Below are 26,237 nucleotides of genomic sequence, written 5' to 3'. Positions count from 1 at the left end.
CTGCCTGTTCAACAGTCATTCACTTATGCATTAAAAAAAAAAAATTTAGATTAATTTTAATTTGCTAAATTGGTTAATTTATCTTCATGGTTTGGTTTTGCACTTGATTTGCCTATGCTATCTCAATTTAAATGATATCGTATATTAGTTCGAAAATTAAATTATATAGTAACACATGTAGTATGTATAACATATGCATAGTAGTATATGCTTTTACATTCATTGCACAATACAGTACATAGTATTGTGTAATTTTTAGGTGAACCCGTAGTAATGAAATAATTCAATACAAATTTACTGTTGCAATTATTTACATTCAGTTTTTCTTTCTATAACAGCCTACGCCATGCCCTGGAACAAAACGCTTAGGTACATATCAAGCATTATTTTTTTGCAAGACAAATTACTTTTACGCAATTGAAATAATAAATTTCATCTTAAGCGTTTCTAATTGCAATATTTTTAAGTTGTCTTGAGCCATAAATTTATCCATAAACCATTAATTCACCGAATTCAGTGGTATAGTTCGTTAAATTGTTTTTTTAGCTCAAATACATTCCCAGAAGGGCTATTAGTCTCAAGTTAGTTGATTTTAGATTTACATTAGATGTTCTCAGCACCATAAAATTCAATTCAACCGCAATATTGCGAAATAATTTTTAAATGAGCATATCTTTAGAATTTCCGATACACAGTCTCGCGCACTGGAGATAAAAATGCCCCCCCCCACATACAGTGTTGCCACTCCTCGCTTTGAAATCGTTGAGTTTGTTAATCAAAAATTCTTTAATATCTGATAAAATATGAAATAGACGATAAAACAAATTCCAAATTCTAAATTAGGACTTCCAGGTGCCTATATTCGGTGGCGAATTACGTTACTCAAAATTTGATGCCTCTAGGTACTGTTGTTTTATCACATTGCGAGAAACATACATACATTTGTGCAGATTCTTCATTTTTTAATTTCTTTAAATATAATGCAGGGTTGTAATATTTGGTGGCAACAGTTTGAAAAGTGAATCAACGCAGAAAGTGAATCAAAGCAAAATGCCAAATAGTAGCCCTTCTGAGCTAACGCCCTTAGGGCTAACAATATAAGTTGTTGTTGTGATTTATCTCACTTGTCCGACAGTAACATCAGAACAAGCCCACAAATTCATCATGACAAGGACTGTAAGACAGAAATTAATAATGAAAGTTAGAAACTGTTAACAAATCTGATATTATCCGAATAAGATTTTGCATTGGGGGAAGGAGTTCGAATGGTGTGGTTTGGTTTATTTGAATATGGCAAAGCTCTCGAGAGCTATCTGCTTAACGGGAAGGATGCCTTCGTGAAGGACTTTCTATTGGGAAATGGCTCGCATATATGTTACACATGGGGAAAACCACAAAAACACCCATACAGCTAGCCGGTCCGCCGGGGTTCGATTCCTGTACCGAACTACCAAGGTTTAGCGATTTTCAACCGCTGGTGAGCGGGGTGAAAATGCATTCGTGAACCTGGAAATAAAGAACCCCGATTTTAACTGTTTTAAAGGAATTCAAAGCAGTAAATATAAAATAAATAAAAAAAATTTAAAACATGTGAATGCTAATACAACAAAAATGTGTTTTCCTTCGCACAATATAGTACACAATTCAGGGAGGCCACCCCAATACCCATTCATTGATTGGGACAGAGGGAACCCTACGACGCAAGTGCGAGGAGGGTTTGTTTCGTTACGTCATCCAAAACTCATTATCATCCTTTCAACAGCCCGAGGGGAGTAGGAAAGAATACCTTTCTCTAAGCGGATCGTTCGCAGATACTTCCACATCATACAAAGACCACCGCTTTGGTAAAGAGACGCATTATTATTAGAACAAGATAATGATAAAATCTCGGCATTAAACCTGGCTAGAAGAGAAACACGTCAGTGCAGAATTACGCAAAAATGCAACCTTTGTTTGTAGTGGATTTTGAATAAAATTCTATGGATGTCGATGGCGGCCTGATACAGGTCTCTCTTCTTCAGGAGCAAATCAGTTTTAACTAAAGTAAAGTTGCATTTTTGTATAATACAACTTACTACTAATATTATGAATGCATTTTTTTTTAGTATGATTGATCTCGTAGATATGCAGTTTTTAATTACAAGCAAAAAGGGTTTATAATCCGAAAATAGTTTTGTTTTTCATTTGCGAAAAAAAGAGAAGACGGAAAGAATATTAAATTTTACCGATTTTTTTTTCAAGCAATAGTAATAATAATAACGGGGGAAAACTTTTAACTTAATTGAATGAAGTAAAATTTCCAGTTTGCATTTAATGAAATACAGATTTTAGAAATAAAGGATATCGTTTTTACTTCCTTGTACGAAGTAAGAAGGAAGTATTGTAATCGCGAAAAGCTTCAGGCAGCATATTTCAACGAAAATATCCACTTTGACCGCTTTCGAATGCAACTTAACGATGTTTTTGCGTGATATCTGTGGGTAAGGACAGAATAAAAGACACCTTTCCTCCAAAAAAATTATAAAACTGCTTTAAGATTAATTCAGAAGAGAATTGTTCGTGGCATCTGTACGAACGTATGTACGTACGTATCTCGCATAACTCAAAAACGAGTAGCCTCAGAACGTTGAAATTTTGCTTATAGGACTGCTATAACATGTAGATGTGCACCTCGTATTTTGGTTGCAATCGGCCGCATCAAACGTATATAAATATATTTATATATATATCCACTCTGTTACCCGGCTCAGTGATCTCAGTATCTTTACTCTTATATATTTGTAAGTTGTACATTTTTTGCTTTAAAAATGATTGAATTATGTTGTTTTTATCTTCCGGTTAAGGTTTTTATGCCTTTCGTAATTCTGGAAGCAATATTTGTACAATTATCAACAATTTAAAACCTGTTTAAGTGCGGTTAAGTTTTAAATAACATGGCGGATATATTTGTTTACATTTGAAACAGCGGAATTGTAGATTTGTTACCAATCTAGAGAGACTAAGCTTCGCAACACAAAAATAACGCCTTCATTTATTATTGCGAATTAAAATCATGCTTAATCCTTTCTGGAATTTTTTCGAGGAAATAAGTGTTTAAGATTTACTTCGTAATTTTTAATGCAGATATTTTGAGTTTTTATGTATTTTTGCCTTGTCGCGAAGTGAGAGCTGAATTAATTGAATGAGAAATACTCAATAGTCTGTGAAAAACTCTTTCTTTTTTGTTTTGTTTGCTTAATTTCTTTCATACATCGTTTTAGCTTTATTATAGTATTTGAATAGAACATGTGGCAACGATAATTCTTCAAATGATATAAATTTTGTGCATTCAGAGTGTCGTTATAGTAAACAAATATAGTGAATTTTAAAGAGTGCGTTTATTCTATGGTGGTTTATGCGCTGTCGACGAAGTAGATTTAATTCAATCCAATCAATTTAAATTAAATTCACGAAAAAAGTGCGTATAATTTAATATTCCGTACAAGGAAGTCATGTGGTGTACACATCAGATTTTTTTTTTAATGAAGCTACGTAAAGAAGATAAAAATGATGTTTAATAATTAAAATAATTATTTAAAGCTCTTAAATCAGAAGATTCATATTCTCAATTTGATAAAAAAATGTGAGTTGAAAAAAAAAAAAAAATTATTACCTTCCAAAATCAGAGCAAATGTACAAGGAAGTGGATTATTTTAAGAAAAAATTCAAGAACTGGTTATTATTGATTATTTCAAGAAATTTTCGTTAACAATATACAAGGAATGATAAAAAAAAATTAAGAATGTAATATGGTCTACATATTCGGATGAAAGTCTACATTATTCGAAATTTGACGGCTATAGATACCGTCGTTTTTTCACAATGCCAAGAACATATATACATATAAGCAGTTCTTCATTATTTAATTTCTTTAAAAATATAATATCTGGTGGCAACAATTGAAAAGTGATACAACCGTTTATACTGGACGACGCAAAATTTCGTTTCGAAACTAATAGTCCATTCGGAATTACGCTTTTTTGGGATAAAACTTTGAACCACGATGGCAGAATAACAGAGATAACACCATAACGCCTATATTCTACTTTCTAACTTTTGCATAAACACTGGGATGGCAGTAATTTGTTTGCCAGACTTCCATGAATTTTTTAGACAATGCGTGGCACGCACTCTTTCATAAATAATAGCGCGCTATAATTTCCAAATCAATGATAGCCGTAAAATAAAATATCTATGCAATTTAAAAATTGCTGATGGAAATGCACGAGGATGGTGCAGCAATCGTAGTACACATTTACATTTTTTTTTTTTTTTTTTTGACAAAATAATTTCTTGATAGCTCAGCAGGCGCTAGATAAGCAGCCCTTTTTGTATTCTTAGTGTTCTATAACGGAAAAGGTCATAATATTTTGTAACATTTTTGCGGATTTGTACATGGCCACTGCTGCACTATAACTATACTGTGACATACCATGTGAAGAATTATCAACAACAACACTTCGGAACAATATCCCAAACCATGATTAATTATTAAACCCAAGCTATCCAGTGAACATATTCCTCTCACAACCATACGATGAAGGAACTTTTGAACCTCTGTTGATAACGTAATAATAATAATTACCAAACTTTGGAACATAAGAATCTGACTTTTCGTAATTCGTGATGGTTCGAACAAAATAGAAAAGATACGGACGGAATTTCCTAGCATCCAAAGATGTACTACTATTGCCTTGATTCAGCGAAAAGAAAAACAAACGATCTTTAAGGTCACCCAGATTAAAGCCGAAAGCGACCCCCATAAATTACCACCTGTCACTTGGTGGTGGAGACCTTTCGAGGCTCGCCTCGCTTACAGGGTGGGAAAGCAAGCACCCGTGTTTAATTCTGCTGTTCCTGCTTCCCCCCCCTATCTCGCCTCCAAATTCGAAACAGAGTTTTGCTATGACGAAAGGAACCATGTGTCTACTCCCGGAAGGGCTGGACCGATGTAAGAAAAGAGGGTCTGATAAACCCTCAGACGCATGCAGTTTGAAGCATTATATAAAATTGTTTCGCAAAACGTTCCATACAGATCATACGAAAATTATAAATTCTACAGAATAGTTGGTGCTATGAAGTCGCTATTGAAGAAAGAAAATCCTGAATTTCATTTTTCATATATTGAAACTGTTGAATTAATCAATCTGTATACTTAAGTTTTCGCATTTTTTTTTTTTTTTTTAATGAAAAGTCTACTATCGTAAGATGAAAAGATCAGCATGGAAGAGCTTTCTTAATCTCATTGTCAGTCACATAATTTGTTGCATTATTACTGGTGGAAGATTGGTTTAGTTCAGGGTTTCTTAAATTGTGGGTCGCGACCCCCAAGAAGGTCGAGGAACCTGCAGCAGGGGGTCGCCAAAAATTTTGGCGGTTTTGATATTTCTTCAACTTATTATAATAATTTTACAGTTACCAAATATTTTTAGACAATGTAGATAAAGATAAGACAATACAGACAAAGAAAAAAACGAAAACGTTTCGACGCATTCTTTTTAGAATATAAAAGCTCTCTTTCCTAGCTTTGCTCGTGACACTTCATTTCGTCTGTTACTTATTTAAAAATTTCACATTGGTCTATGTCTTAAAATTAGAAATTAAAGTTACTGAGATAAAACTGCAATAGTATATTACAGTACAAGTGAAAAAATTGACAGTTTCACTCACGCGTGTGTCGGATTTGCGCAATACTTATGGAGTCCCCCAAAAATTTTGTAAATATTATGGGTCGCGAAAAAATCTCATTAACAAAAAGGGGTCGCGACTGAAAAAAGTTTAAGAAACCCTGGATTATGGCATAGCGCACTAGAGTTACCGGCCTAAGGCGAGAGATGCTTTTGTAGAGAACTTTTTAAAGGAAACTGGCTCGTATGCACGCTACACATGGGGAGAAAACGAAAACGCCCATGCAGCTAGGAAGTTCGGCTGGAATAGATCCCGGGTCGAACTACCAGTGTTTAGCGACTTTACCGCTCGGCCGCTGGTGACCCCTACTGATGGACAAATCCTTAGCTTTCTCGAATCCAAATCTTACAAGGCTCTCGGATCCCTTCTGTCTTCTGGATCTACAAATCACATTATACATAATATTAAGATTATAATTTATTTATTATTTAAAGATATAAAAAAATTAAAAGATTGATATTAAAAGTTTTAAGCAAAATCTCAGATCTATATTTTAAATTTCAATCGAAAAACAAATTTAAGAAGGCATTTAAAAAATACAACTCTACTTTTTAAGAAGCTACAAATAAAATTCAATAAATAAAATCCATAGTTAGAACTCTTGAGGTTCATTTTCTCACACAATTTGGAGGGAGGGATATTTGAGCGGCACTTCTAAATTTTTTAGATTTTCGAAATTATTTTTGAGTCATGGAAAAATTAATTCTCGTGAATATAGAAAATAGTGCGAAATTCAAGGCACGAAGTAATGGTGACTCAGATCCAATGAATGTGCAAGAATCGCATTCCATTTTTAAGAAGTCAATAAAACTAACTTTTCGGAATTAACATTGAGTTGTTTTATGATATTTTAAGTTAGGATATGAATGATGACAAAAGGCGCGATGATTCGAACTTTCGAATCTCGAAACATCTGAGGGTTCGAATGTCCCACCTCTAGTTTTTCTTAATTCAAATTACTTAAAATGTTAAATTTTCCATTTTGGATTCCCTACATAATCTATACATTAGCTGTATTAACCCGTCACCTAGATAACAAGCCAACTCAATTAATTATGTCACTTTTCTAGAACCCACCAAAATATTTCGCTTCTCACTCATCCTATTCACTTATCATTTACTCATATCCTCACAACTTCACTTATCATTCATCTTCCTATTCACTTATCATTCACTCACATCCTCATAATTTAATCCGCTTCCACATTCCCTGTTCAAAGAAAAAATTCCATTTATAAGGCCTTAGAAGCAGGAGTACCCAACGGTGCGCTATGGCACCCTTCATGTTCAACGACATTTAAAAAAGTTATAAGGTATTTCTCCCGCCTTCTTAGCATGCCTTTGTAGTGTAGTGGTCAGCACGCTGGGCGCGTATTCCAGACGCCCGTGGTTCAAATCCCGGTGAAGGTGTTGCTCTCCTGCTGCCAAAAATTACCTAATGTTTCTACAAAGTTATTGATGATAACCGATGCGTAGACATTTAATCGGCATAGCACAGATCCCATTAATACGGGGGGGGGAATTCAATTATTATAAAACTGATAATTAATTGTGCATTGGCATTCACGTGTTATTAAGAAAGAAATTAGATAAAATAAATCTAAGTGAAAAAATACACAAAAATTATTTAAATTATTTTTAATACATGAAATTTTTACACAAAAAAGTACAGTATAAAAACTAAAATATAGGAAACCCAACCAAGAAATAAACAATTACGACAAACGCAAAGCTTCCTCAGAAGATATATTGTTACATACAAGCCGCTTCCAATATTTAAAAGAAGGATAAAATGACCGCTTCCAAGATATTGAAAATTTTAATGTACCAACCAGTATGGCTCATAAAATCGCTGAACTGTGAATTGTTTGATGTTGATATTATGACGCAAGAAGAGTTGATTGCACTGAGGATGTTAAGCGAAAGTCTTATTCAAAACACGCGAGCACGTCAAATTTTGTAATTTAAAAGCCATCCGAGGAAAATATCTCAAATTAAAAAAAAAAAAAAAAAAAAAAAAAAGTTACTGAATATGGTTGGCTCTTTCCTCTTTTTACCTAGAAGAAGAAGGCTTTAAATCAAATCAAAAATTGACTGTAGGAAAAGGGTTAGATTAAATGCTTAAAGCAAAGCAGCTCGAGAGCTATCTGCTTATGCGAAGGGATGCCTCCGTGGTGGACTTTCTAAGGTAAACTGGCTCGTATACACGTTACACACGTGGAAAACCACGAAAACGCCCATGCAGCCAGCCCGTTCGCGGGATTCGAACCTCGGACCGAACTACCAGTGTTCACGTTACGAACGTTACCGCTCGGCCGCTGGTGGGCCTTGAGAGAAGCACTCGGCAACAAGAGAATAAAAACTCCCCGCCCCCCCCAAAAATGTCGTTGAATTTTTTTAAAACGGAATGTGAATATAACGCATAACATTCAACACATTTAGGCCGATTTTCTAGCCATTAGAAAAGATTTTACAATCTTCCTGAAACAGTTAAAGACGAAATCCAGTTCTATCTGCGAAGGTCACCCAACGGCCATATGGTCTGCGTCATTCAGTTGGATTGGCCATTTTCGTCAATGATTGCGAGACGAACGTGCCTGAGAAAATAAATTAAATATTTTCATTGCTTTAAAAAACTATTGTGAATTATTTTTCTTTACTTATTTATACAAAATTATTACTCATATCTGAATGATGTAACGTTTAATATGTTATCATATAACGTGCATGTAAAGTCATGTACAAGATTTTGTGAATTTGATATTGAAAAAACAAATAAATAACAGAAGAAATAACCCATCAGTAAATATTGGTTATACTTCTTTGATTGCATATTATCCAAACAGATTTTATCTTATAATCTTTATAAGATAAAAATATCATACAGACTATATCTTTATAAAACTACTAAAGAGACACCATTCGGTTATTTCTCATAAACAGGTTACCCTATACTTTCCTCACCTCCCAAACTGAGATGAAATGGTGCATAATAAAGAAGGAAAAATTGATTTGTTTACGGTGCTAGCTAGAAACAAAATCTCTTTTTTAAATTCTTTTTTATTACGATGGGCTGCAAAAGACGGCACGCAAGGAATGGATTTCAGATTGCATCTAGAAACTGGATAGTTAACTCATACTTCTTTCAAAACTTGACAAGCATTCCAACGAGATGCATTCTGAATAAACGACCTGAAAAACGTTTTGACGTGATTCTAATATTCTTCAAACCAGTGTGATGTGTTAAAGCTATGGCAAAAACGGAAACGTGTGATATTTGTTCGAAATACGAGAGGTCTCGAGAATTTCAAATACCCTCTTCTGAAATCCTTAACTTATAAATTCTCTTATGCGACTTGACATGCAAGTTTTGACAGAATGATCTCTCCACTTTTAAACAGCCGCTGTGCCGTTGCTTTGGTAGCGGAGTTTTGAAATATATTTGATCAACACAAAAAAGACCTAATTTCAATTTCCATCATCGTATGGACTGGTAGACACTGTGTATTTCTTGCTGAACTGCACTTTTAAAATGGTGACTCTCTAACAATGCAGCAGCAGTGTCGCATCCATTTTAGTTTACATCGAAGCCAAAGAATTCCTGATAAAAATAATAATAATAATAATAATAAATTCTTATGGGGAAATCTAAGACAAAGAGATTCAATTTTGAAAATGAAATCGCTATTAGACGCCATAGAATTTAAACTCCCAAAAATACTGCATCACTGAGATATGTTGTTACCACATTACAAACGAAGTTCAGATACTTAGTGATATGCGCTGATTTTTGTATCATATATGATCGGAGTTACAAAAGAATCCTATATTTGGACCTTCCGTACAAAATCAAACTGATGGAGGAACTCGGTTAACTCAGATGAGAAGCTGATTGTAAAGCAGTACTGGAAAATGCCATAGCACAGTTGAGCTCATTAGTATTGAAGCTCATTTACCTTTATAAGCTGAGTCAACAAACAAACAAACTTTTTTCATCAAATTTTCAAAGCGGGGGAAAAAAAAATCTGAAACCTTTCAAAGCGTTTTATGTGTTACCTTTATTTATTAATATACGTATCACGTTCTTCGCACTTAAACCATAAAATTCAACCCAACAGCAATATCGCAAAATATTAAAAAGAGCATATCTTTAGAATTTCCGATACACAGTCTCACGCGCTGGAGATATAATTTTTTTTTTTTTTTTTCCGGACAGTGTTGCCCTTTTCGCTTTGAAATATTTGAGTTTCTTAATCAAAAACTCATAAATACTTTACAAAATATGAAATAGATAATAAAACAAATCCAAATTCCGAATTTGGGGCTTCCAGATGCCCACATTCGGTTGGTGACGAACGTTTTTCAAAATTCGATGGCTCTTACGTATAGCTGTTTTATCACAGTGCGAAAAAAATACATACATTTATTATGCAGATTCTTCATCATTTAATTTCTTTAAATATAATACAGGGCGATAATATTTGGTGGCAAAAATTTCAAAAGTGATTCGCCGTTTATAGTGAATCGACGCACACTGCCAAAACGAAATTAATAACCCTTCTGAGCTAACGCTCCTTTGGGCTAAAAATTAACACTGGGCTATCAATAAATTTTCAAGAACTTGTCCGTAACTCAACCTGTTACATTATGACGTGCTGCTGCACAATGTCGAATTACATGGCTATATTCTTTGACAAAGAAAGAGAATGAACGGTCACTATGTAGAGTCATTAGGTTATTTCGAAGTACGAGAGATGAAAAATAAGCAACACCTTCGCCGCGACTCGAACCATGGACCTCTCGAATACACGCCGAGCGTGCTGACCACTACACAACGAAAGCATGCCAAGACGGCAGGAGGAGTACCTCATAACTGTAACACGTCAATGGTACGTGACGTGATTTTTCTACAGCATAGAATCATTAAGTTTGAAAATCAGTTTTTGCGGTTTTAACGATGAAAACGCCGCTAGGGCGCATATGGCAAATGAATATAGGTAGTTCTGTAAAAGAATGTTTCTTAATATGTCTCGTTTCAGAACAGAACGTAACCAACTCGCTCAAGATTGGGATTATTTTCTTTGCAGATAACCTGAAAGTTAAGTATTTAAACATAAACCGCAGACAATTGAAGAGCTGAAAGATTCTAATCTTACTGAAAATACGGCAGTAGCAAAGGGAGTGATAGTCGCGCGCTGCAGAACTATTTTTCACATGAGTTGCTAGAACTTAAAAGAAACTTGAATTATGTTATCTTTAAACCAGTGTGATGGCAAAATAGAGAGCACTGTTTTGTACAGCGGTGACATAAAATTTAGAGCAAGTTCAATATTGCCCTTTCTGATTCTGTTTCAAATCAGCGAGGTCGATGTGCCCGACTTGTACATATTTAAGACAGAGGAAAGTAGACTGGCTGCAAAACAAAGGCACATGATAAAAATAAGTGCACTTTTGAACAAGACGTGATCAGAACAGCATCGTATTGATCTTGCTGTTGATTTGGACTCAGAACGAGACTATTGCATTATCACTCCGAAATGTAACTTAAAGAAAAGTTCCACATCTCTTTACCCCCATCCTAACTCTTATAAAATTCACTTAATTTAATTCAGCAATTTGCTTGTGGGGAAAGGATAGTTCGACTGTTATTGCTATAAAAGTAATGAGATAGAATGATCTATTAGAATTATCAGGTGATAACGATATGATTGCACTTAATAGATAAATACGGTTCGTTAAAACATGGTATAGCTCATTTCTAAAATACTACAATATATATCAGAAAATTTTATTTTGGTTACTATATAATCACTTAAACAGCTCCTATAGCTACACGTAAGTCATTGAATGCATAATCACTTAAACAGCTGCTATAGCTACGTAAATCATTGAATGCATAAATTTGCAAATACGTTTTGTAGACATTGCAACTAAGGAATGAAAGACTCTAAAAACTAACTTATGCAAAGACCCTTCACCAATTCTCAGCCAAATTACGCTACTGCATTAGACTAACAAATTTCCACTATTTCCATAAATCTTACCAAAACTAAGGACAAAAGAAAGACTTTCAGACTCTTTGAACTAAAGGTTGTCAAACTAGTGTTTCAGACTTAAAGAAGGATTGGTTGAAAATGTACAACCTGCAATTTACTTCAAACCAGAGAGGGGGAGAAAGACGAGCAGCTTTATTGCCTAAAATGGTTGGTCATAAATATTTCGCTGTGTTGTGAATAGCTTTTAGAAATGAATGCTTAGAGCGTTCTCAGGAAGCTAAGAAGTGTCATTGCGTAACAGTAACAATGGCACCTTTGTGGTGCCTCTTACAACAAAAATATAGGCTCTGCCCTACATCAAAAATAAAAATACCTTACAACTGCTGACAGTTTTTATTCAAATAGCTTTTCAATGTAAATCAACAATCGATTGATTTATTTGCTTACTTGTTTTAGGTTCGCACAAAAAGGGAAAAATTCCTTACTCCATGTTTATGCAAAATGGTGCATCTTCAACATTCTTATTCCCTTTAACTATATACATAACGTACCACTATGGAATTCTCTTTTAACTATCCTACTCGTATACAATTGGATGTCGATCCTTTCTTTTGCGTTTCATCGCCTTTTCGATAAATTACTATTTGAGAAAGCAAACATCAGCTTTCACCAATTAAAACGGTTGAGGCGAAATAGACTGCAGTGCTCAAACCGTGCTTAACTTTCGATTTCTAATATTTACTGACTATTTTCTTTCGACAATTTATTTCACAAATTTCGTTTCAATATATATGACCTACTTAAGAATATTAGCGCTAGACGACCATGTTTGGTTTCAATAAATTCAAATTTCTCAACTCGTGTGTATTGTTCCAAAACTACTTCGAAGCGACTGGTGTATTGATTAGATCGTTAAGTGTAACAAACCAATGAGCATTTTCATGTAATGTCCCCTATCGCAATAAAGACTTTTTTTAACGCACAGGAAACGGGACAGATTCCATACGTAGGAGTTACTAACAAGGTGGATGAATCCGAGAATGAATCGGCTCGATTTTGACCACAGGACAAAATGGGAAATCACCTACATTAAAAACGAACTTTTAGACCACGAAAACACATTTTAACTACATAAAAATTGTCACATAGATACAGTGAAACACCGTTAATAGGCAACCTACATATTATGTCACTTCGCTTACTTTTTTTTGGGGGGGGGCATTCTAACCAAATTCTATTCTTAAGAACTTTTACATAATGCCAAGTAATATTTATACAATCTCGTTTCCAGATTTTCGGAAGCAATAAATTATGAACAAACGAAAAATAAACCCTCTTCCCTTTCTTTGCATTATTCTAATACGACGTTTTGCGCCCACCAGCGGCCGAGCGGTAAAGTCGCTGAACACTGGTAGTTCGGTCCGAGGTTCGAATCCCGCGAACGGGCTGGCTGCATGGGCGTTTTCGTGGTTTTCCCCATGTGTAACGTGTATACGAGCCAGTTTCCCTTAGAAAGTCCTCCACGAAAGGCATCCCTCCCCTTAGGCAGATAGCCTCGTGTGCTTTGCCATAATTAAATACACCAATTAAGGCTAATACGACTTTTGATTCGCCTTTTTCGTCCACTAAACTACGCTACTAACTTCCTCAGCTGACGAGCGGGTAAAAAATACGTATAGTTTTCGTATTCCTACTTCCATACCTTCTATCCACCAAATTCTGTTTAAAAATAAAAACAAGAATCAATTAGGACTACAAAATGAAAACGAAAAGAAATGCGTTAAGAAAAAATAAGCCTCTTCGGATAGATTGCTAAGAAAAGCACTCCAGTTCGAAATAATAATAAAAAAAAAAAAAGACTGAAGAAGAGGAAATAAATTATTCATATATCTTTAAGATGATGAAATACGAACACGATGATCGACATGAGATGTATACTGATTATTTACGGTTGAAGAACCCACTCTAAGCTGTTTTTTGGGAAAAACAACTTACATGGCGAAATAGAATTGATTTGCATGATCCGAAAATAATATTGATGTATACAAACAGCTACAGAAATTCGCCGCTCTCAAAGAAACTCACTCTTTAGCCCTTACATTCCCAGGAACATTGCAACGGTGAAATAAAAACCGTATTAACGTCGATGCCATTAAAAACGTCTTTTATATGAATAGTATGCCATTATCAAAATATGAAATGGCTAACATTATCATTGTAGTGTTCTCCTTTGAATATAGTTTAGAACATTGTTTCTCAACATAGGCATTATCGCCCATTGGCATACGCCGAAGAGAGCTGAGGGAGTATCGGTCCGAAAGCCTCTAAGACAGCGTTGAGAAGTACATGGGCAATAAGAATACGTTTGAAAAATTTGATAGCCGGAATGCTTTTAATAAAAAATTTAAGTATTCACTTGATTGCATAAACATGACCATCATGCACCATTACATGAATCATATCAAATTATATGTTAGTCGATCTTTCGTTTATGTTCATCAAAGTTGAATTTATTTTTCAATTAATTTAAGTTGTCCAACATTCTAAACACGTGATCACAAATCCGAACATGAAATGCTACACAGTACTTCCAAGTACCATGCTCCTATACAGTATTGCACCACAACTACTGGCATGGTGAGAATCTGTGCTTCTTTTCTCAAGCCCACCTCACAAATACTTTGAAAAGTTTCGCCTCATTGCCAATGGACTTTTGTAGTCCTCATTATTTGCCACTGTCTTTCCGTACAGCGTGATATGTTTTAATAATTTAATGAAGCATCCTAAAATTTTTTATAGATTTTCATTCAGCGTCAATTAATCGCATTTAAAAGACCTCTAATTAAAATTTTTACAAAGGCGGAAGAGTGAGTTGAAAAAGCTTGGAGAACTTATTCACGACTGCGTACCAGTACTTCAGTTATCATGTTTGTTCACGATGCTTATCAGCAGCTCTAGGAAACATTACGCCAAAAATGGCTTAAAAAAACGTATAAGTAAGGAAGATGCTTAACAGCCGATGACCCTCATTTCCGCATCAAAACCGTTTTTCCCAAGACGCAAGCCAGCGAGAAAGAGGAAAGGAGGGGAGAAGAAAAGGTTCGTAAGTAACTTCACCCCTAATGACGTGCGTAATGTAGTGTTAATAATAAATTTGTTGCGCTGTCGCAGTGATGGAAGCATGGCCGTTCGTTTGGAACGCCCTCAAAGGCAGGGAGGTGTCGGTTCTCGAATAGCATAAGCGGACCCTTGTGGGTACCAACCACCGGCTTCTTTTTCTGGCTGTAAAAATAAATGTCAAAATAAACGTAAAAACGTCGCCCCAGAATCGGACGCAAAAATCATTCTTGGTATGGAAAAACGCAGTAGCAGTTCTATGAAATCTTCATTGAATACCAGTAACAAAGGTATATACATATTTGCAGTAGTTAGCATTCGAATTCGTGACGTGTCGCCTGTCAATGATGCGCCTATAAGGTATTCAGGCTTGCTCTAAGACAAGTAGAAATCCTTCTAAGTTATCTTCCATGTTTGCAAGAGTGAGACTTATCAAACATAGAGCAGCAAACATAAACAGCAAGAGTGAGACATAAGAAACATTTCTCGAACGTTTGCCGATCACATAAATGTGTGAATCTTGCGTTGATGGTATGCCAAATGGTATGCTTTGATGGTATGCCCCGCGCAGTGCCGATCGTCTGTGATGGATCTATACCCAAGCAACTCAGTTTGTATTAAATCGAATCATCGGTGTCTTCAGTACGCATTTCTATATTTACAAAATTATCTGAATAAGTATCAAGCGACATTCAGATATAATAAAGGAAGATTCTTTTCAGCACTGTATCTCTAGGAAGCTAATATAATATGTGAAAGCTTTTTTTTATTACATTTTATTTGTATCTATGAGAGTCTTAGTTGATTACAAAAGTAATTACGAGTATAGGTTTTCAGTGCTTGTGATACTAGATAGCAAGGATGCGAGATAATACCACTTACCTCCTGGTAGAATGATGATATCTCCGCTCCCATCAATTGTCAACTACCAACTGTGACAACTCTGCGAAAAATGTGTATTGATCATCTTATTAATACATTATCATCAAAATTTATTTTTTTATCGTGTCGATATTGCGCCAGTAATTAGTGTCAGTAGTATGCCGATGCCGGCTCTATGGTATGTCGACATTACATAGTATCAATCCTGTGCAATGTCGATTTTACACAGTGTCGATCCTACGACTTTCACTCTCTGCATGTTCACATACTAAACACGCTCACCACAGTAGCTTTCTAAAAAAATGAAATAATTACAGTTCAATAAAAATTTACATCTGTCAAAATCAGTAGCGTATTTTTAATCAAACTAATTTTTATGTTTTTATTGTTGTTAACTAGATTAACCTAATACTGTAAATAAACTTCCAAGAAAAAATAAATAATATGCTTAAATTGCTTCTTTTTTTTTTTTTTTTTAAATTATAAATTACTTCTTCATTCGCAACATTAACAGAATCTCTCATTATTTTATTACTGCAATATAAAAAGGCAGGTTTTTCATTGGTGGACCTGTGGGTCAGACACATGAACATTTCTCCTTTTTTTGACAGACGGAGACTGGTGCCTCATAGGTGGCGTCAAAGTTCCTTCTTCTTTTTTGAAGCGTAACTACAACTTTTCGGATAAGGCACGTCTGCATGTTTTTGCTTATTTATTTTTTATGGGGAGGAGCAAAACTTTTCCTGGCTGCATACTTGAAAGGATTGCAGGCTTCATCTGTACATTCAGTCAATTCCACGGACTTCGAAGCTGGCTTGCACAACAAGTAATGCAGGCAATTCTAGTCAGTAATTCAACAATCCTAGAACTGTGAATAATTTATTATTAGTAGTAGTGTACTTGTTGCACAAAATTTAATTAACGGGGGTCTTAATCAATGTGCTAGCTGCACAAGACCAACGAACAATAGCCGAACTTTCCATCCCCAACTAAATAGGCGAAGGATATTTAACTAAGACTACCAATCTCTATATTCGTTTTTTATATATTGTGAAATTGCACAGCCATCAAATGTCACTTCGTAAGCGCTTAAATAAAAATGATTTTTATTAAAGTCATATTATACTTTTGTAATTAATAAGAACTTGTTAATGCTCTCCAGGATCAATTTTGACATACACAAAACTGATAGATTAATCATATATTTATATAATCAAGCTATAAAATATTAGATTTGTGATAAGACACTAATATTCATTTGTAGAGCAGTCTATATTAGTTCTCTTTTCCAGATAGATATATTAACAAATCTTCTTATAAGGGTTTTAACATATTTCAAATTAATGATTTTATGCAGAGAGTTCTAATTTAATTTTTAAAAAAAAAATCTCTTTATTAAATCTCAAAATTCGGTTTGTTAAACGGTTCTAAATTCACAATAATATTATTGCAATACATGTCTTATTAAGCTGTTATTTACCTTTCAGTTTTTTAATCATTGAAGTTATTTAGCTTTCTTACAGATTCGATATTTTGATATTAGAAACGTTTAAATACTGATTTTATTTCTCAATTACCTCTCTAATTGATATTATCTGAAACACGCGCATTTTCATAATTTAAAATTTCTAATTCCCCTTATATCTAGCCTCATGCATTGTTAGATATTATAAACCCATTAACCAATCACATGCTGGGCCTGATTACTGGAGAACCTGAAGTGGATTTTTGAGAAGCTTTATAAAGCTTACTGAAACAACATAATAGGAGAGATGACAGACAACGTACAGTTAAACTATCTTATGGGCACAATAAACAAACATCCTAAGTAAACGCCTCGCAGATGCGGACATCTCTGAATTAGGGACAAATTCATGGCCTCTTAACCTCAAATTTCATGCCCGAGAACTTAATACAGCCGTGGCCAACGATAATATGTAGCAGACCACCCTGCCAAAGAGGATGAATACGATAAGAAGTGAAGTTCTCGCAGACGCAGTGAAAAACCAGCCTTGCTTGCTTCAGAAGAAATTTGTTAAAATACGAAAATAACCTAGCAATTGTATAAAAAAAATTCTGAAATGTTTCAGATTTTAAATAACGTCCAAAGGGACTTTTTTTAACATTTTGTGTGTTACCTTTATTTATTAAATATCATATTTTCCGCACTTAAACCATAAAATTCAGTTCAAGAGCAATATCTCAAAATAATTTTAAATTGAGCATATCTTTCGAATTTCCGATACACTGTCTCTCGCGCTGGAGATAAAAATGTTTCCCCTCCCCTTACAGTGTTGCCATTGCTCGCTTTGAAATCGTTGGGTTTTTTAATCAAAAATTCATTACAGTGTTACAAAATATGAAATCGATAATAAAACAGATTTCATATTCCAAATTAGGGATTCCAGATGCCCACATTCGGTGGAAGATTACGTCATTCAAAATTGGATGGCTCTAGGCACCGTTGTTTTATCACAATGCGAGAAACATACATACAATTATCCAGATTCTTCAATATTCAATTTCTTCAAATATAATACACGGCGATAATATTTGGTGGCAACAATTTGAAAAGTGAAACGGATATTCAGAGTGATTCGACGCAAAATTGCAAAACGAAAACAATAATCCCTCCGGGACAAAACCCCTTTAGACTAATAGTTAAAGAACAATAGGGAAAATCTGAAAACTAGCAGGTTTATTTTACATTCGTTGAAAAATTCGATATTCGCAAATTCTTAAATCTCCTAAAATCCAAGAAAGTAATCGCGGAAAATTCCAGCCGTGACAAAGTTACTGCTCTGCTAATGAGTCATTTAACATTACCGTATCATAAATGGAAAATTTTAACATTCATACAAAACTGATAAACATTCTCTTAATAAACACAGCCTATTACAACTAGCCTCAATCAATTATCTTTCACATAAAAATGTGTAAAAGAAAAAAAAAAGTTACGTCATCCACATGCGTGACTTTTTTGGGGAAAGAGGGGGCATCGAAATGAGGAGATAAACTCGAAGCATCATAACAATATGTCCAAAATTTTAATTATATAATGGGCGCTTTTAAATCTCATCAAATTAAATTTTAAAAAAATCATTTAATGTTCAAAGCTCGTATAATCCCATCAGCAATTTCTATATTTTCTTTTTCATTTTCAGCAAAAATTTCACAAAGGAAAGCAGTTCGGCCTTTTCACTTTATGCAGCTTCCGTTAGCATCATCGTAATAAAAAGGAGGCAGAAAAGGTAATTAATTTTTTATTCCATTTTTTCCCCTCGAAAAACTGTCAGAAAAGGGGCAAAGTGCGTTGGGGGGGATTTCATTCCTGTTGGAGAATGAGCGCATTTATAATATCTAGGCTTGGGAGAAAATTTAATTTTCGTCTTCTATCTTCTCTTAGCTACCGGTATTCATTTGCGAAAGCCATAATTTCAATAAGTATATTTTGAAACAGATGACGGTGTGACTAAAGCACATCTTATCCTTCTATATCTAAAGGTTTGGCGGAAAGAATTCTAATTGAAAGGTAAGAATTGAGAGAAGATTTATTTAAAAGCTTTGCGCAAAAAAGATAAAAGCTTTAAAACACCCACACATACATTAAAAAAAAAAAAAAAATCCTGTTTTTACTGACTGATTCTATAAAGATTTTAGCACATATTTAATCAACGTTTCAAAAGAAATGAGTTCTGTTTGCGAAGCCCATTTTTCTTTAAGAGTGGGAAAGGTTGTGAACTTCCTGGTCAGCATTTTTTTAGGGATAAATAATTTCGAGTTAGGGAAGATGGGGGAAAAGATCACATCATAACATTTCTGATTCTGAGCCTCCTTTAACATGATATTAAAATAATTTCTCTATAAGCATATTTCACTTTTTTTTATTTTAAGTCACAGACACAATAACCGCTTAAGAGTTGTACTACAATAATATATAAGTTGTACAACAATAATATATTTATAGAAACTGTTCTTAGTTTATTTAATTAAGGTAAAGTACTCGCGAGTTATCTGTCTAAGGGAAGAAATGCCTTCGTGAAGGACTTCCTAAGGAAACCTGGCTCGTATACTAGTTGCACATAGGGGGAAAAAAACACGAAAACAGCCGTGCAGTCAGCCCGATTGGAACCTCAGACGAAACTACCAGTGCTCAGCGAATTTACCGCTCGGCCGTAGAAATTGTTTTAGAAAAAACTTTAAAAAAATCAAAGAGATTGCAAAATAACACTGCAAACTAAATAAACTATTTCTTTTTACTTGGGTAGTTGATTCCCCCCCTCCCCAAAGAGACAATTTTGCCCAGAAGGGCTGTTAATTTCGTTTTGGCATTTCGCGTTGAAAACTTAAATGCGCTGAATTATTTTCAAATTGTTGCCACCAAATTTTATCGCACGGTGCCTAGAGCCATCAAATTTTGAATAACATAATCCGCCACCCGAATATAGGCATCTGGATGCTCAAATTTGGAATTTATTTTATTATCGATTTCATATTTTGTAAAACTTTTAACGAATTTTTCATTACGAAACTCAAGTATTTCAAACCGAGCAATGGCAACACTGTAAAAAAAAAAAAAAATCTTCAGTGTGCGAGACTGTGTAACGGAAATTCTAAAGATATGCTCATTTTAAAATTATTTTGCAATATTGCTGCTGAATTGAATTGTATGGTTTAAGTGCGAAGAACATGATATTTAATAAATAAAAGGTAACACATAAAACGTTAAAAAAACGCCCCTTGGGGCGATTTTTATACTTTTTTCCCCATGTTATTTTGCCATGAATTTTAATAATATACGACATATATTAATCAGTTTATATTTGAAGACTAAGAATCTCAAAACTTTTTCCTATGTGCCTACTTCTTCGCTCTAAGCCATTTCGATTTACGAAACTTTTCACAGAAATGCTCTATGTTCATATAAAAGCTAGTCTTCTAGTTTGAGGTTCGTATTTTACACAGGTGCCTGTTTTTGTATTAAAAACACGTACGTACAAAAACAGGCACCTGTGTAAAATACGAACCTGAAACTAGAGGACTAGACTGAAAGTTTTTAACATTCTGTCTTCCGTGTTAGTAGTATTAAGTTAAAATATATTTGAATGGAGATACTTAGTGCATGCTATTAACCTCGTTACATATAAAGCAGATATCTTTACTTCGGAAAGTTTACTGCGAAAACACTCGAAAAAGGAAATAAAGAGTAAAAAAAAAAAAAAAAAAATGCCAGAAGCAAACTCGCACTCTTCGTGTCTATTTCGAATCCTCAAAAATAATAAAACAAAAAGCGAAACTGATGTGTAACTAACTAGTCGAGACTGGTTTAGATTTGGTCCATAAGATCAGCGTTAATAAGCTGTAGCTAAAAGGGTACTTCGTTACAGCATTTCAGTTCTTTTATTCATTTGCAATGGCAGATGCATCGCTACATTTCTTTGTTCATTTCTTTTGTTTATAGGAAGTAGAATAAAAAGTTAACTTATAGTCGGGAGTGAATAAACTTGATCAAGGTTATTTTATTTTTTCACTACATAGTTAGAACCACAGGCGAATTTACAAAACTAGAGGTCCCTTCATCTGAATTTTTTCCCACATAGTGACTATCACTAATGCAAATTATGTACAGCACTTATGAAATAGCCGCCCAACCGGTTAGCGACGTCAGCTACCGTACTGAAGGGCACGGGTTCGAATCCCGGCGAAGGCACGGATGTTTGTAAATGTATAGCATCTGTGCGGCGTGAGGAGCCGGTATCCATTGTAAGATGCAGGATCTTTGGGCAGCAATGATTTTGTTTGTGAGCTCAATGATCTGATTGATGACTGAGTTGACATTTGCCATTAACATTGAAATAATGTTAATTATTTTATGAAAGTGAAAAAAAAAATTAACCGCTAGCTATCCTAAGAGAATAGCTTTGGCCACCACGTTTGTACAGTCTCCAATTTATTCATCATTGCAAGGTGACTTACAGGATGGTTTCATGAAAGAAAACATTGTCCTGACGATTGTCGTGATAAGCAACAAAACTGGGATTAAAGGAAGACTTAAACATATGTTATGTACATTTTCACAGAACTTAAGGTGTTCACCATTTTCTCCACATATACTGAAGAAGGCATAAACGCCAGGAAAATTTACATAAAAATGTGGACATCATCTGTGTGGCGGAAAGATAAACATTACAACAACTATAGCAAGCCTACACCTTCCAAAAGTTCCTTTTTACGATGGGTGTTTTATAGGTGTAGCATTCTCATATTCGTCTCGTCTGCCATTGTTGCTACCTCCTCCTGCGACCTCATTAAGGAGTTGCAAAATGGCTGAAATTTCCTAATGTCTAGATTAAGAAACACGAAGAATTTCTACTCGATCATTTCCAGCGCAAGTTTCGAAAAATGCCATGTACTAGAACTCCAAATCGCACTGTTCTCTCTCTTTTTTACAGGTTTACTTATTTCAAGAACAGCATATTTGTTGTCTTCACAATGCCTTATCATTGTACGATGGGTAAATTAAATTTAACAATGATCGGCAATTTTGACCAGGCTTCAATTCTAACGGAATGAACTAAGTTGAATGAGATTTCAAAGGTTTTCCTTCTTCAATTAATTAATGACTAAAAAACTCTTTTTTGATTGACGTGGAAATGTATACAGTAGAACTTCAACTATCCAGATTAATTGAAGACCGCAGCCCACCCCGATTGTTAGATACATATGTTCTTTTAATTCCATCAAGAATAGTACCAAAGACATTTATATCCACAAATTAAATAACGAAACTTTTTTAACTTATCTACACATTTCGGGATGAAAAAGAGATAACATTTCCTTCAGCAGTAAAAACATTACACACGAACACGCACCATAAGCACACAACATACCGTTACAATCACATTTACACTTCTTACGGAAAAGAACCAACAGTTTTCTGTTATGCTTATAACACTTGTTAAGTGACATATTATTCAATGAAAGGAACTAAACGTGTATGGCATACTTATTGGTAAGTAATTTTAACAATAAATTTATCGCATATACATTAGTCTAAATTAATCTTCTTAACATAAACATGCTGTTCTATCTTTTCGTATTAGTTAGATCAAGAAAATAGTATTAAAAAAGTCTAAAGAAACTAACAAAAATTTAATATCAGTTCCCCTCGGAAAAGCACAAATATTGGGAGTTCTACTCCTGTATTAATCAGAGGTGTGGAGAATATCGAAAGAGATAGAATTCGAATCTTTCAAATCCTAACTTAAGAAACCGATAACCATTGAACTCAGAACTTTGGAGAGATGAGTTTTGTTGACGTCTAACAGAAGCTTTCATTATAAAAATAATTCGATTGTTCTAATTTCAGAGGATCAGATCAGCAATATTAGCTTGTGGCGGTCCTTAATGCCACACTCTTAATTTTCGGGACAGAATTTACCCGTGCTGATTCTTGAAATAACCTTCGAGACCTCTACACTTAGAAAGAATCTCATTTTTTTTTTTTTTAACAGAACTGAACAATAATACTGAACTAAAAAAAAAAATATGTGATTACACACATTTTTTTTATCGTATTATTCTACGAAATGAGCCTCAAGATTCAAGAGCTTTAATTATACAGTTCTTTATTCAATTTCATTTACGTCATTTTAATAAATGTATAGGCTATTTTAAAAATGATGTTCTTATTTTTTTTAACTTAAAAAAAATTAAATACTATTCAAAAAGTTACTTAAATTTTTCATAATTTTTTTTTCTATTTTGAGGTGGTTTTTTTTTTTTTTTTTTTTTTTTTTTTTTTTTTTTTTTTTAAATTTTGAATCTATTTATTTGAAATTTTTTTTTTTTTTACATGAATTCCAGGTTTGAAAACTTTTCAGGATTCGAATTTAATGTTGTAGTTGTTACTTATGCTCACTTGTCTGTGATAGTAACGTGAGTTCAAGCCCATGAACGCAAGATAGGCCTGCCGTTGGCAACAGCCATGAGCACCTTACAGGTGACAGTGTGATTTAGCTCAGTTCCGCCCCCAATTTTGATGGAGAGCACCCAGGGAGACGGGTTTGAAGATCTTCCACCCCTTCCGCACCAAACTACACGAGAGAACTTTCGGCTCGTCGCATATTTAGAGTGCCCCTACGCAGCACCGTCATTTACGAACATCCCTGCCTTCTCCGGGATTCGAAGCCGGGCCCTTCGGCACGGCAGTCAGCTACGCTAACCACTGTACCAGCTGGGCGGCTCAAATTCGATAAAACTTAGGATTGATTCTACGTCTGATGCAGATGTCTGTCGGCTGAATTACTAACCGTAAACTCATATATCTATTGCCAGCAGAAAACATCGCAAGTCGAAAATGCATTTAATACACTTAACTTAAGAAGCAACACAACCTAAGCATTTTAAATGCTCTCGACAAACTTTACCAGCCTAGAGCAGAGCAAAATCATTACATAAAGTCTAAATATAAAAACATCGAATCTGCTTTATGATGAAGTGTTAAATACCTGGCGATTTATAAACGCGGTAAAAATACATCAATGAATCATGAAGTCAGCATTACACTATAATGATTTCAACCGCCTATCCACCATATCGTTTAAGACAGTGGTCTCAAACTGATGGCTCCGGAAGCAATTTTATGCAGTCCCGCGAGTTTGAATTATGTATTCCCATAATTATGGGGCTATAAAAATTCCGGGATTTTAGGTATTTGAAGTCCGAATTTACATTATTTTCATTACCATTAAAAAAAAGAACGTGAAAAATATAGCAAAAAATTAACTTACAATGTTATTATTACAATGCGTTAACTGATTTATAATGTGATATTAAATCTCATTCAAAGATTTTTAGATACAGATTTTATTAACTTTTATTCATATTTGTCAAAAAATAAATCCATATAGTTACGAAAATCTTTGCACTAAGAACCGTTTTGCTTGAGTAGATTTATATGTGAACAACTGAAAATTAATAATAATTAAAAAAAATTTTTTTGTCTAATCAATGATCATCTCTATTCCTCGATAAAAATAATTTCTAGTAATTTCTTTCCAAAGCTATAAATTCTATCAAAAACGCCTTCAAATGTCAAGCTGAGTAAGAAATAAAGAAGTTTATAATTATTTACATACAAACATATCAATTTTTATTTATACGTCGAAGATTAATTTGATAAATAAGGGATACATAAGCAAACGCTTGATATATAGGTAAGCCATATTTTGCAAACGTTCAATAAAGTTAAAACTAAAGACCATGACTAAATATGCAAAAAGAATATCTCGTGGTTGTAAAACGCGGCATATTTTTATAGTAAACTGTCTATTCAAAATAAAGACATTCGGCACTAAAATGTATTCCATATCAACACGCAAAAATACTTTTGTAAATTTCCACCAAGTCAAAATGAAGAAAGACCAAAGAAACAAAAATCGATCGGACATTATAACGACATACAAAAACACGGCCATACTTCTGCAAACTTCCGGCTAGTCAAATGAAGGACAGCGGAACCAGAAATTATCAAGACCTTATATTACTACGTGTTAACACTCAGACATGTTTTTGCACACATCTCCTTAGCCAGAATGAAAAACCATAGTTTAAGCGCATTTCTCAAAATCACAAATTACTACCTTGCCTTTTATTGCACGTAAAAAGAGTTAAAAAATGTCGTACAAGCATCTTTATTTCTGACGCTCAAAAATGCAATCCTCTCTCTCGTATGCAATTTCTCTCCCTTGAACAAATTCTCGAACAGCAAAGGTTACGACGCTGTAAGACGAGGTCAGTTCTTGCAGCGACCTACGAGCCTACATGGTCTGACCCCTTTTTCAAACCCACCGCTGCATTCTCCCTCCTCCCTACGCGGGTGCTACACACAAGCGGTAACCATGGCAACGACAAGGAGCGCAAGTGGTAGCCGCAGCAGTTCGGGCCGGTATTAAATTGCAGCCCGTGAGTAACATCAATCCGCCCGGTTCCTGGGCGAGGGAGGGGGCAAAAAGTCATGAAAGGGGAAGGGGAACAGAGGTGAGATTCGAGAGAGAACCGCCCTTTCATTAGGAATTCCATTTTGTTCGGCTACTGGTGGCGGCCACAGCCATCGAAGTTTTGAATGCAGAGACATGGATTATGTAAATTGTGCGGATTCTCTCCGCCACCATCCCTCCTAACTTCCTGCTTGTAATCACGGAGCTTTAGTGAGCAGGGATTCCCCCCTTTTTTAATCACAGAACGGTGGTATACGTGAGTATAGCTCTTGCATGTAGTTTTAAATGTAGTATTATTTTTGGATGGCAAACATTAAAATTTACATGCCATCAAACTTAAACTCATTCCCTAATTCTTCGCATTCCTTCTTCTGGCAATATAAACAAAATAGATTTTGCTGTTGGCGACGCACTAGCTTTATTCCAACCACTATATTACACATTTCAACTACAGTCATCTCCCACTTACCAGGGTAACGGTAGACATAACATCTATGATCAAAATCATGGTTAA

The 26,237-nt window shown here is 34.6% G+C and overlaps 1 protein-coding gene and 1 long non-coding RNA gene across 2 annotated transcripts in view; one reads left to right on the top strand and one right to left on the bottom strand.

Moving 5' to 3' along the window:
• The window catches only part of LOC146997089 (uncharacterized), a 269,854-nt gene that overhangs the window by 18,909 nt on the left and 224,708 nt on the right, over positions 1–26,237 (top strand). Inside the window, exon 2 of the long non-coding RNA XR_015041109.1 lies at positions 18,887–18,973. This is a non-coding gene — a long non-coding RNA (uncharacterized LOC146997089). The remainder of the gene's footprint in view (positions 1–18,886; positions 18,974–26,237) is intronic.
• Positions 1–26,237, bottom strand: part of LOC118192833 (uncharacterized) — a 204,965-nt gene that overhangs the window by 124,936 nt on the left and 53,792 nt on the right. The gene's annotated exons all lie outside the window — the stretch shown is intronic.

Source organism: Stegodyphus dumicola, chromosome 5 (assembly GCF_044657685.1).
Source record: "Stegodyphus dumicola isolate Sdum_Otavi_A_Nest chromosome 5, ASM4465768v1".
Lineage (NCBI taxonomy): Eukaryota > Metazoa > Arthropoda > Arachnida > Araneae > Eresidae > Stegodyphus > Stegodyphus dumicola.
Note: the sequence above shows the minus strand (reverse complement) of the source record. Positions and strands in the feature narration are given on the sequence as shown.